We start from the raw sequence: 11,772 nt of genomic DNA, 5'->3' as shown, positions 1-11,772 counted from the left end.
GATCTTACCTGACATTTATCTTATATAACTTATCTTCTAAAATCACAGGTTGTCTTCTGGAAATTGTTTACCCCAATGGGTGTGGATCTGGCAAGTGGTAATACATGCATTAGCTTATCACTTAATTTTTCTCATAAGTCTGTTTAACAGCTTAAGTATTTTTCTCAGACATGCTTCATTTTAGCTGCTATGTAGACATGTATGTATACAAAACTAATATGATCACTGCTTGGTTTTATTAAAATAAAGGGTATTCGGAACCAATCAAGATGTTAGACATACCCGAGCTAGCAAAACAGGACAGGCTAAGAATTGAAGATGTAGATGTTCTTGTTCTAAAGTTTCACATAAATCAGCATCAAATAATTAGCACAAAAAGAGTAGAAAATCAAGGGACCAAGCTAGATATTTTAAGTAATTATGAGGCCATATATATTCCCCATGCAACACCCAACCCATCCGCTCTGAATGACCTCTTGATTTTTCATAAATTTGGTTATAGATAACAACCATGTACTCTCTCCAAGTTCTCAGCGGATAATTAACAATACATTAATCGGTCACTAATATGCAAGGAACACGAGTAACCATTGCCTATTAACCCTCCATGCCTATATAACATGGGATGGAGAAGTTATCTACCCTTTAATATACACAAAACTTTTCTTACTAGCAGACAAGCAAAAATAAGACCATACTGGCAATTCAGTCCCTCTCCATAATGTAGATCTGAAGCTGGTGTTGGTCGGGCCGAATTAAGAACTTAAGGAAATTGCAACATCCGATATCTCTCAAGCTGCATGGAAACTCTTCACTACGAAACGACCACATCGACATGACATCTGTACATGTTCAGCCAATGCCCTATTTCCTTTCGCAGATTCTCAATGGATTGATTACTATATTAATTAAAACACAGCTCATGGTATCTAATAAACTTCAAAACAACAATTATCTCTTCACTAACCCTTCAGCTAACGAGATGAAAAAATAATGAACTAAGAACAAATGGAATGAAACCATACTAAAGTTTCCCACGTCCTATATAATTAAAAAACATTGACAAGCCACATGGTTAAGACCCACTCTCCAAGACAGTTCTAACCCATCATACCAATATAAAAATGATATACTTTATAATTCTTTTTATTTAAAAAAGATGAAAATATCACTATATTTATTAAGTAACAGTAAAACTCACTTACCTAGGACCTCCATAGCAATTTCGAGCCTCATCTAACAGTCTGCATGAACTTAGTACTCTCAAACCGTACATTATTTACTCTATTCGATTGCCTGATGAAGTCCCCCGTTCATCACTGGGCTGCTACTCCACAAAACGAGTAAGTTCACACCTGGTTTGTCTGTCCTTAAAACGCTTATATGGCCAAGCAGTTGGGCCTTTATACAGTTTTCCTCCTCACAGTTGTGTTATTGCCAGACTTCCTCAAAAATCAATTATCGGTAGGAGGTAAAGATAAAAACAAAAAGACACCGCTAGCATCATTGCTTTAGGTAATCAATGGCACGAAGGTGCGTTGTCACTGTTGTTCTGTTCCCTTGCTTTCCGGTTGTAGTGGACGTGGCTTGCCCTTGTCTCCCCTACGTCATGATGCTTTTTTCTTCTCTATTGCATCGTCCTCTTATTGCTTCCTGCGGCAGCTACGCTTGGAGCCATTTTATTTCTGTTGATCTTGTTCTATTTTCTATGGTTGAGTAGGTTCTAACTCTTGCTGATATTTGGTTATTTTGTGGGAATATGACGACGACAGCGATGCAGAGGAGGCCAGGCGACGAGCCAATGCAGATGAAAGGAGGCAACATCAATGGATCGAGGACGCACAAGAGGATGCAGAGGAGTTTGCACCTACGATGGCCTCTCGATGCTGCAAGATAAGTAGGAGGCAGGACGACGCTGTGATAGTGTCCACAATAGTCAGGTGGAACCCTCTGCAATTCGTCCCCCTCTCTGTCCCCATTTCATATTGTTGGGCACTTAGGTAGGATGGCCAGGTGAGGATCCTTCCACCTAGCGCACCAAGGATGATCAAGTGCTCTGGCCGTTCCCTTTCTTACTTTGCTTATAGTTGCAATAGTTGTTATTGTAGATCTTTACCAAACTGTGAAAGTTAGTTCTTTGGTAGATGGATTATAGTAGAACGAGGGCACTGAGTTACTATCATGGAGCCATTATATCACATTTAGCTTCCAAGCCGAATCTTATCTGTAATCACACACATCAGACATGGATAGGCTCTATATGTGATGGATTTATGTAACTTCTTCTGTGGTCAGCATGCCTAATAGATATCTTATCATATTTTCATGTTTGTAGGTGCATTGGAATACTTTCCATGAATACAAGGACAGTCCCCCGTTTTTGTACTGAAGAGGTAACGTTGCCATTTTTACACTGCAACGAACAGATAACCTGGCATATTAACAAGCATGTCCTTGTTTCAGCATCGGTTTGGTTGTATTGGATTGGACTACTATCATTGGTTTGCCATTTGAATAGGTACCTTTGTTCTTCAGTCTCCCCTTACTAAGGAAATAAATATAGTGACAAAAATATTCAAGCATGTAATACTTCTATTTCAGCTCACTATCATATACACACTTGACCACAACAGTCACTTGGCGTTTTGAGTGGACTGTCATTGGTTCATCATTTTTCGTTGCTTGAATCGGTCGGTAATGGTTTAGATTTCTGGAGTATCACTGAGTTGGTGCTTATGTTAATTGTAGTGTAACAGGATAACAATTTCTTGTTTGTTAATCGAATTTCAAATATTTACTTCAGTTGCATATGGTTGCATTAGCTTTGTTTGGACCTGCTGAGTAAGTATTGATAGCCTTGTTTCAGGTTTAATTTTTTTTGAAGGATGTCTTAATATTTCATTCTCCATTCGAAGCATGACATTGAAATATTATGCTTTTAGTTATTGTAACTTAATTCTTTTATTTCAGGAACACAACATGTGACCAGCATGACACCTGTATTCCATCTCTCACCCATCCCTTAAGCTGCAGCTAAGAATTTTTGTTGACTGATTTGCAACCTGCAGAGGCTGCACTTTCCCACGGAAGAAGTTTTAGATTAGAAAAGTTAGTTTGTTTATCTTTTAGGCTAACCTGAGTGCATTTTTCTACAGGTAACCTGAGTGTAAATTGTACTGCTGTTTCAGTTGCATATTAGATTCACAATGCTGCTATATGCCAGGATAAGTGGATAACGAACCTTAATATGTTAGATCTGAAATCATTAGTTGATCTTATTCAGAATGAAGTGAGCTCAAATTTATTGCTCGATATTAAGGTAATAATATTTTTTTGATCTTATTTAGTTGGTTCTGTTGTTATGTCGAACTAAAGTCAATTACTGTAACAAAACTAAAGTCGAATATTGTTGTTCATAAATATGGAATCCATGGATGGTGGACATGTATGTGCCTCATTACTAAATGTTCTCTATTCCTAATTCTCTTATATTCGTTCCTATTCTTGCATATTTCTTACATGATGATTTGTGCTCGGCTCTACCTATAGGGACATCTTTAGTTTCTGTGTTGCACATCATGTTGGCATTCAACTTAAGCCATTAAAATAGAGTGCATCAATGCTCACCAATGCAAGACTTGAATTCTTCAGAAGTGACCATCATATTAGAGTTGATTTCCGTGCAAGAAGATGCAAGACTATAGAGGATAATTCTTTTAATGTTTTGTACTATGTTATCATGACAAAAAGGTAGAAAACAAATATGTTAGTGTATTAGTTATGAATTTATGTAAATCTGCTACTTAACATGGATTGATGTTCAAGTTTTCATAAATTTCCATTTCCCTGAATTTTTAAATTTTATTTTTCTAAATATGGACAAGCGCGGCAACGCGCGCTTTCATGGTCTAGTAATAAATATACTAGTGGAATGCCCGTGCTTCGCCACGGTTCCCTACCTTATATCTAGTGTCACACACGTTACATGTGTAAATAATGCACACAAATATTCAAGTATGTAGAAAAATCACCTACCCAGTAAATATTACAAATATTTAAGTTATAAAATGCAAGGACCAACCCATTATTCCTCATTTTAAAAGCCAACATCTAAGGAATTCTTGCATAACATTAGTAATATTATCATCAACTTCATATACATGGTATTTGAGTACAAGTATCAAAAACTTCTTCATTAACTCGTAGCCATTCTGCACACGCAGTCTATCATGTTAACATGAAGTTTTTCCATAAAAATCTAAAAATGTGCACATATAATACTCATGGTGCGTGTAAACTGGGTGAACAACCTTTACCATTCCATGAAGGCATAAAACTAAAAACTATGTAACCAAAAAACTAAATTACTTAGTCACTCTATCAAAAGCTTGTGTGATTCGGAACCTAATCCTAGCTCACGATGTATCAATAAATCAACATATTTATGATAACTTAATCTTTACTGCTCCATCAATCATGACATTTAAGACATGCATTTTCACACGGTTTTTGTTGCACAACTTTAACTACTAATATATACAAATTTATATGACTTTAGAATGCTCAAAACTTTATATTATAAATATAAATCATAGTTAAAATTATAAGTTTTTACCAGCAAAATTTAAAAAAGAACAAAATTGAGCCAATTGTCAGGGCCACATACTTTCTAAAGATGGATTAAGGCTTTGCGATCGTTGCCATGTTCCTCTCAGTTGGCATCCACATCGATCTTCCCTAGAAACTCCGCTCAACACGTAGACAAAAGCAAATGGGAAGATAATAGGACCTGAATCATGCACTCTAACCTCGCTAGCTAGTGCCTGATTCCTCCACCCCTTACCTTGTCGTGAAATCTGGACCTAGCAAGATCCATGTCTTAGCTGCTAGCTCTTTAGGTTATTGTGCAGTCTTGATGTTCACTCATCAACTCCGCCTTCTATAGGCGGGCGCGAATCGGCAGCTGCTGCTGCCTCACGCCTATGTAGCGAGTTACAACCAAACAGAGACACAAAAAATAGTCATCGCTAATACTTCATTATGATACAATAACATTTTAGCACTAATACTTTATTATAGAACACCAAACAGCCAGCTTTCATCTGAAGAAACCAATAGGAGGACAAAGAAGACGATCTTCAAGATCAAAATTAGAGTAACAAATGAACATGGAAGTTGCTTTTTTCAAAATCCACATCAAAGTAGCAGATAAATATGAAAGTTTCTTCTTCAAAATTAATATTACAGTAGCAACAGATGAAGATGAAAGTTGCTTCTTCAAGATCAACGTCACATTAGCGGATAATTTATGTGGAAGCACCTTTTTAATGTTAGATTACCGCCTTGGAGTATTCATCAAGAATAGAAGGTTTCAGATTTGGTAGAGTGCTCTACATTTGTGCTCATGTAAAAATGTTGTCGGTTAGACCTAAGCATTTGTTAAGAGATATCGGTGAATCAAAAGACCATAATTATTGCATAAAGTATTAATACAACTAACTCTAGGGATCATCGTCACCTGTAGAGACTATGCTTGAAATGAGGCAGCGAGAAACATGCACATCGAGTCTTAGCAGATAAACTATCCGGAACGAGTCAAGACTAACTACATGCCCGTAAGGAAACACTCAAATTTTAATAGTATCCAGAATAATTGTATTGCATAAGCAAGCAAGAAAATTTTGCTCGACTTATCTACGCAGTTTTGGTGTCTTTGCACGTTGGTGCATATAGAGTCAAATTTCCTTTTCCAGCAGTTAATAGAACTAATTAAGCACTACACCATAGTGGTACACACAGTGCACACGTGTTGATGAATCTCTATTGCACTATATGTGGACATGTAGATGCATATGCTTACAATTGAGCTTGTTGAAAAAAAATTACGCACAAGATGAATCGCCAAGACACGGACCAGATTGCATGTGGATGCTCCTTATCGCAAATCAGCGAGAGGAGCAAAAGCACTGTCCCGAGTATCATTGCAGCCATCCGGGGAGAGCAGCAGCAGGTCGATCACCATCATTGTCGTTGCGGCGGTGGTGCCGCATCTGGAGGATGCCCATACTTCTGCTGGAAGACGACGGATTCTGCTCCGAGGTGGATGCCGGTAGCCGCAGCTTGGGGTATTCGTGTTCGATTTCCTGCGGTCCGTCCCCACCAAAAAACTTAGCGAAAAATCGTCAAGATGGTACTCGTGGAAGAGTAGATCGGGGCGGGAAATCTTACGGATCGGAGGAGGAAGCCTCGTCGTGGTCGTCGTCGTTGAGGTGCTAGTGTCGGCGTCTGACCTATGGAAACCGGCGAGGGTAGTGGCGAGCTTAGAGGCTATGAACTGCGAAATCCTAGATTGACGTTTCCGTTATAATAGGGAGGATCAGGCACCTTAGAATCGGGAGGATCAGGCACCTACAGGGCGAGGTGGTGCATGAATGTGGGCACTGGTAGTAGATAGAGTAGTTGAGAAAAGAATTTGTGAGGCGTGTGATGGGCCGAGGTTGTTCAGGCAGTTTTTGAGACGATGATCGGGATGATGCGCTCGGTTAATAGGTTGCGTTGACTGAACAATGGATAGGTGCGGTGGCATTTGGAACGTTTATAATGTGAAGTGTGACATCACGAGATGTGTGACATCGGATCTTTCACATTTTGATCATTTTAGGAGTGGTATAGTATTTTTAAAAAGTTGCCTAATTGTAGGCACTAAAAATTAAAGTGATCAAAATGTTGAGGGAAACGAGAAATGGTCTCAATGTTTTGCGTAAGGTCTCAACTTCCATGTTACTCAATTAGCTTGCATAAACTTCTATTTTCCATGTTACTCAATTAATTACATGAGAAAGTAGGGCACAATGCAACAAGCACAAATATATATCTTATACTCTTCTTTCTCTTCATTCATTTGAAATTTGAAATGGTGGCACGTTTCTCACCTTTTACATATGCAACCTTCTGCTTCCTCTTAAGAATAAAGGGATTATAATCTTGCATCTACAGGACTTGCTCAAATGTCCTGGTCAACCCAACAAGAGCAAAATTTAGGTCTCATTTCACCATTCACGCATCAAAATTGCCGCCATGAGAACATACACCGGTGCTTACTACTGTCCATCTCTCTGTTACCCCTGGCCAACTACACATGTGATTATGTGAAAGAAAATGATGCAATTAACCAACATCTAAAACTTGTGCGATGATTCGGAAAGAAACGGTACAGTTGACGGGTTGTGCTATTAGTATGCTAGCCCTCTCACCCCTTCAGAGTTTTCACATGGAAAGCACTTTGCTCTACTAAGCCAACATGACAAAGAATTATTTCAAATAGCACCAGTGACACGGCTCATTGTGATTACCCGAAGTAATAAATCATTATATTTATTTCTTTCATATAAGAATAGGATCCGCTTTGGCACCATGCTATTGTAAAGCATCAAGGAAAGCTTCGCTGCAGATTTAGATTGAGTGAGTTCATACAATATAGAAAATAACAATGTCCAGATTCCAGAAGTTCGAGAGTGATATTAATGGCCGACTGACCTTCTAGGGTAGAGGCCGGGTTGGGGACGAACATTTGGGACGAGAGGGCTGAAGGCGGTGGTGAACACTCGGACCCCTCTTCTCCAAGCAGCATGCCAAACATCACGCACCCGATCCTTGAAGCGACCACCCCGGTAAAATCGCAGCAAATAAATCCACAGAAATTTCGCATCCTTGATCACCGGCAGGAGTCTAAGAAAACCCCATCCAAAATCCCGACCGATTACATGTTCCCAATAGACACGGTACCCCTGAGCCGCCATGTCTCATAGGTGGTCCGCTGCATAGATAGCGCCAATGCCGCCTCCTGCAAAGCTGGCAATCGTCATGAGCGTCGGTGAGTACACTGCCGGTTACCCGCACGGGAGATGCCGTTGTAGGAGCAGCCATGCCACGAACCTAGCGATATTGACCAGCATCGACACCGAACCCAGGCATCACCGCACCGCTCCGGCGTTCCAATAGTCGTCATCGCTGCCACGCCGGACACCACACCACTCCGGGGTTAACCATCACGTGCGGAGGCTTGACTGCGGCACGGATCGGGGCGTGGAGGCGGTGGGAAACCCTAGGAGGAGAAGGTTGGGCCTCACCGACGCAGGTGGTGGAGAGAGACGGAGGCGGGGAGCCAACACGAGTCGGTAGGTTGCGGCGGCCGGAGCTCCATGGGATGTGTCCGCCAACGCATGCGACCAAGAGGGAGCATGGGGTCAGGAGGCTGTTCCGGCAGCGACGGCAGCACAGTTCAAAGGACCGGCCTGGTCCTGTGCCACAGATCGAGCGAGATGGATGCTGCAGTTTCTGGATGGAAATTGGGGATGGCTCGTACCTGCTTTGGTCGAGCCCCTTTTTTCTCCCGCTGGGACGAGCGACGGGCACACGAAAAGGGTGAAACGCATTCTATCATAAAATGGAACCTGTAGCTAGATATGGATTTTGTTAGTTGTTGAGAATATCAAGGGGATGGTTACGTTCTAGCTCATGTAGATGAGAACAAACGCATTTTTTTCTCACTTGGCTGCATGCATGGATAATTGTGGTTGTTAGATTGTTAGATGGATCTTTTTTCCTTCAGGACGTGGGAGGGCATTTTTGTCTTTAAATGAAAATGTGACACCGGACATTCACCAGTTTGCTTTTAATAGTAAAGATATATGTTGTCGATGGAATTTCAAACTAGAAAACTACTCCCGACACCCGTAAATTCTAAACTCGTGGTAAGATCACCTTAAAAGTTATTTTAAATAGAAACATATAGTTCCAAAACCTGACGGTCCAACAAAAATACATAATTCTAATAGTTTAGATACATTTAAACCATTGGAGTTTTCAAAACTGGAAAAATATTTTCAGAATCTAAATGGGTTATAGCATTCATAGCTAATATCCCAACAAGTACATGTACATAGATAATCCCATTAGAAGAGCTATCCCCATGAGAGAAATACTATACTATATCAAATTTACCTTGATCTTATTCATATAGCATATGTTTGAGTTTTATTCTTATTCTAATAAAATGAATAATGAAGTATTTGCATCATTGACATTCAATCGGAATAGAAAAACAAACGTGTTGTGGCTGGCACCTGCGGGAATTGACTTTGCAACCTTCCCTTTGTTCATCTAGCACTTTGCATCATTGGCATCCATCGGAACAGAAAATGCTTGTTTGAATTTATTCAATGCCAATAAAATGCATAACCAAACATTTACATCAATCAAAATAGATAAAAATCGCCAAAAAAAAAAACATGCTGGCTGCAGCAGCAACGAATAGGATTCAAACTTGGAATCTCCTCCTTACCCATCTAAATCTAAGACCAACTAAGCTGCTCTTTACATTGCGATTACTTTCTGAAGCCCACCATATATAAAAGGTGAACTTATAAATTTTGGGCCCCCAAAAATTTGGCCCTGTGCGGCCGCAGGGCCCGCACTCCTGTGGACCCGGGCCTGCTCATGCGGCCCTCGGCCAAGTATCCTTTTGACAAATGCGCCTCCTTTCATTGCCATGGCTTAAACAAAACAATTTGCTACTGTTCTCGATAATGGCTTTTAAACTCTAAGTTCATTAAGAAACTGCTTCGAAATTATATGCAACTTAAGCTTGGTCAAGCGGCGGTGTCATCCATCCCCATTGGTCTCCGTCGCGTCTGGAGGCTAACCATGGCGGGCGGAGGCAGCGGCCGTGGTTTAGGGCACCTGCCCAGATCTGTCGCTGCAAGGCCTATGGTCATGCCGCTCGTGGGGCGACGCGTTTTGGGGGCTAGCGCGGAGTTGATCCATACGGCTACGAGTTGGGGAGGCACGGCTGCCAATGAAAACTGAGCTCTGACTTTGGCCAGGGTGGACGGTGGCAGTGCCGTTACCTTGTTGAGGACATCGCCGCTATAGTTATCGTCTACTCACTTGTGCTGGTGACAAACTTGACAGTTACGGTGACCATATCTCACCTAATAAGATAAGAGTCTCTATCTGATTGTGTTCGGATATAAAACGCTCTTATCTTTTCATGTGCGATCAGTCATGAATATGGTTTTGGTAGGAAATTATCGTCACCACTTTCACCCCTCAGAGTGTGAGTGTAGCATTTGGCTACAAAACATTAAGGATGTTTGAGTTTATGTGCGATAGTGGCATGATCTTGAAGATTGAGGCTACCCATCGTGTAAGATGAATTTAAAGTTTTGAACATCCGATGTACTCTCTCTCTCTCGCTGTGTGTGTGTTTCAGAAAACTTGTCTAAGATTTATTAAAATTTAGATACACTAGCAAAAGTGCCCGTGCGTTGCAACGGGTTTAAAATAAAATTACACATCTTAAATTTAAAGCATACCTTAATTTATTGTCCCACACACCAACATGAAGGAAGCGATTGGACGATTGGTCCAATGATGCACCCAAACCCATCATCCCCTTATCCTTATTCCTCTCCGCTCGCTTAGCACACACCATTACATCCGCCTACGGCCGAAGCCATAGGCCAACGCTCTGCCGCTCGTCGACGTACAAGCTGTCTCTCGCGCCATGCCTGCCCGCACCCTGGTTTGCCCCATTCGTGTGCAACCCCCTCCATCGACCAACGTACCAACCGTCTCTCGCGCCACGCCTCTCGCACCCTTGTCTGCCCCATTCGCGCGTGACCCCTCTATCAGTCGATGCCAACACCGCCAGCTCCTCTATTCCCCTGGGATGCTCCACCGTCCTCAACGTCTCCATTCTTTGCAACACGCACTGGCTACCATGAATGCACCTTGGAAGCTCCATCGGATAAGCGCAAGCCCGGCAGAAAGAGGGACCCTAGTGACCACCACCGTCGCCACCGACAGGAATCTGCTACGAACCCCGAAATAAGTTCATGCGTTGCTACGGGAAAAAAGAATAAACTTTTGAATGTAAACGTGGCATAGACCTAATTTTGCCGCAAAATCGATTGACCAACGTAACCCTACACTTAAATTGATTTTTTAATTATTACCCTGGGATGCACCTGGACTGCCCCATTCTCTTTTATTATAACATGAAAATATACAAAACAAAAATGAGTAATAATGGAAATAATCATGTGACATGTGAGAATCAATTTCTCAAAATGTCACCCCGTGGAGCAAAACATTTTTTTGATTTAGAGACGGGTTTCAGAAATTGAGCTATTGGATTTTATCACCTGATCGTATAGGAGCTTTTTCCTCTCATAGGCAGGTAAAGATTGATTGGGACAACAACTCGGACCGCGCTCAGGGGCAAGGGCACTGGGCGCTGGGGGATCTTCGCCGGCGACTACGGCCGGCTGCAAGGGAAGCAAGCGGGCGGCGACTATTAAACGGTGCGGCGCACGGCGGGGCCAGGGGTCTATATCTCGTCGGGACATGGATGGGGTGTTTCATCTGGCAGCTCATGGCGGCTCTCTCTCGTTCAGCACAATATCTGGGACCAGCTCATGGGTCTCTCTCGGTGGGACAGGCATCAGCATATGTGGTTATGCTTATTATTGAGGCAGCTTGTTGTTTCCTCGCAACTTCACCTATATGAATAGGTAAGATTTCATCCAACACACCGAGGTGGGACTATTAAACCAACTAAACGAAGGTTCGCACTGAGCGAATTACAAATGAACCGATCGCGTTCTGTGTTTTAGCATTGGCCCGTCGTTTTATACATGGGCCTGTAGGAGCAACCACATAGCGCGAGCGATACCAGAGTCGCATCCCCATGGAGAGCTGCGTGCGCGG

At 41.8% G+C, this 11,772-nt stretch overlaps 1 long non-coding RNA gene across 3 annotated transcripts; it reads left to right on the top strand.

Moving 5' to 3' along the window:
- On the top strand, window positions 1-3,433 carry LOC124650496. 3 transcript variants are annotated; one of them, XR_006987024.1, is made up of 5 exons: window positions 1-97; window positions 1,773-1,940; window positions 2,336-2,393; window positions 2,464-2,518; window positions 2,971-3,433. It is a non-coding gene; the product is annotated as an uncharacterized LOC124650496 (long non-coding RNA). The 3 variants fall into 3 exon arrangements; XR_006987022.1 differs by lacking the exon at window positions 1-97 and having other exon boundaries at window positions 1,673-1,940; XR_006987023.1 differs by lacking the exons at window positions 1-97; window positions 2,971-3,433 and adding an exon at window positions 2,602-2,765 and having other exon boundaries at window positions 1,673-1,940.
- Window positions 3,434-11,772: the final 8,339 nt, after the last annotated feature.

Source organism: Lolium rigidum, chromosome 4 (genome assembly GCF_022539505.1).
Source record: "Lolium rigidum isolate FL_2022 chromosome 4, APGP_CSIRO_Lrig_0.1, whole genome shotgun sequence".
Taxonomy (NCBI): Eukaryota; Viridiplantae; Streptophyta; class Magnoliopsida; order Poales; family Poaceae; genus Lolium; species Lolium rigidum.
Note: the sequence above shows the minus strand (reverse complement) of the source record. Positions and strands in the feature narration are given on the sequence as shown.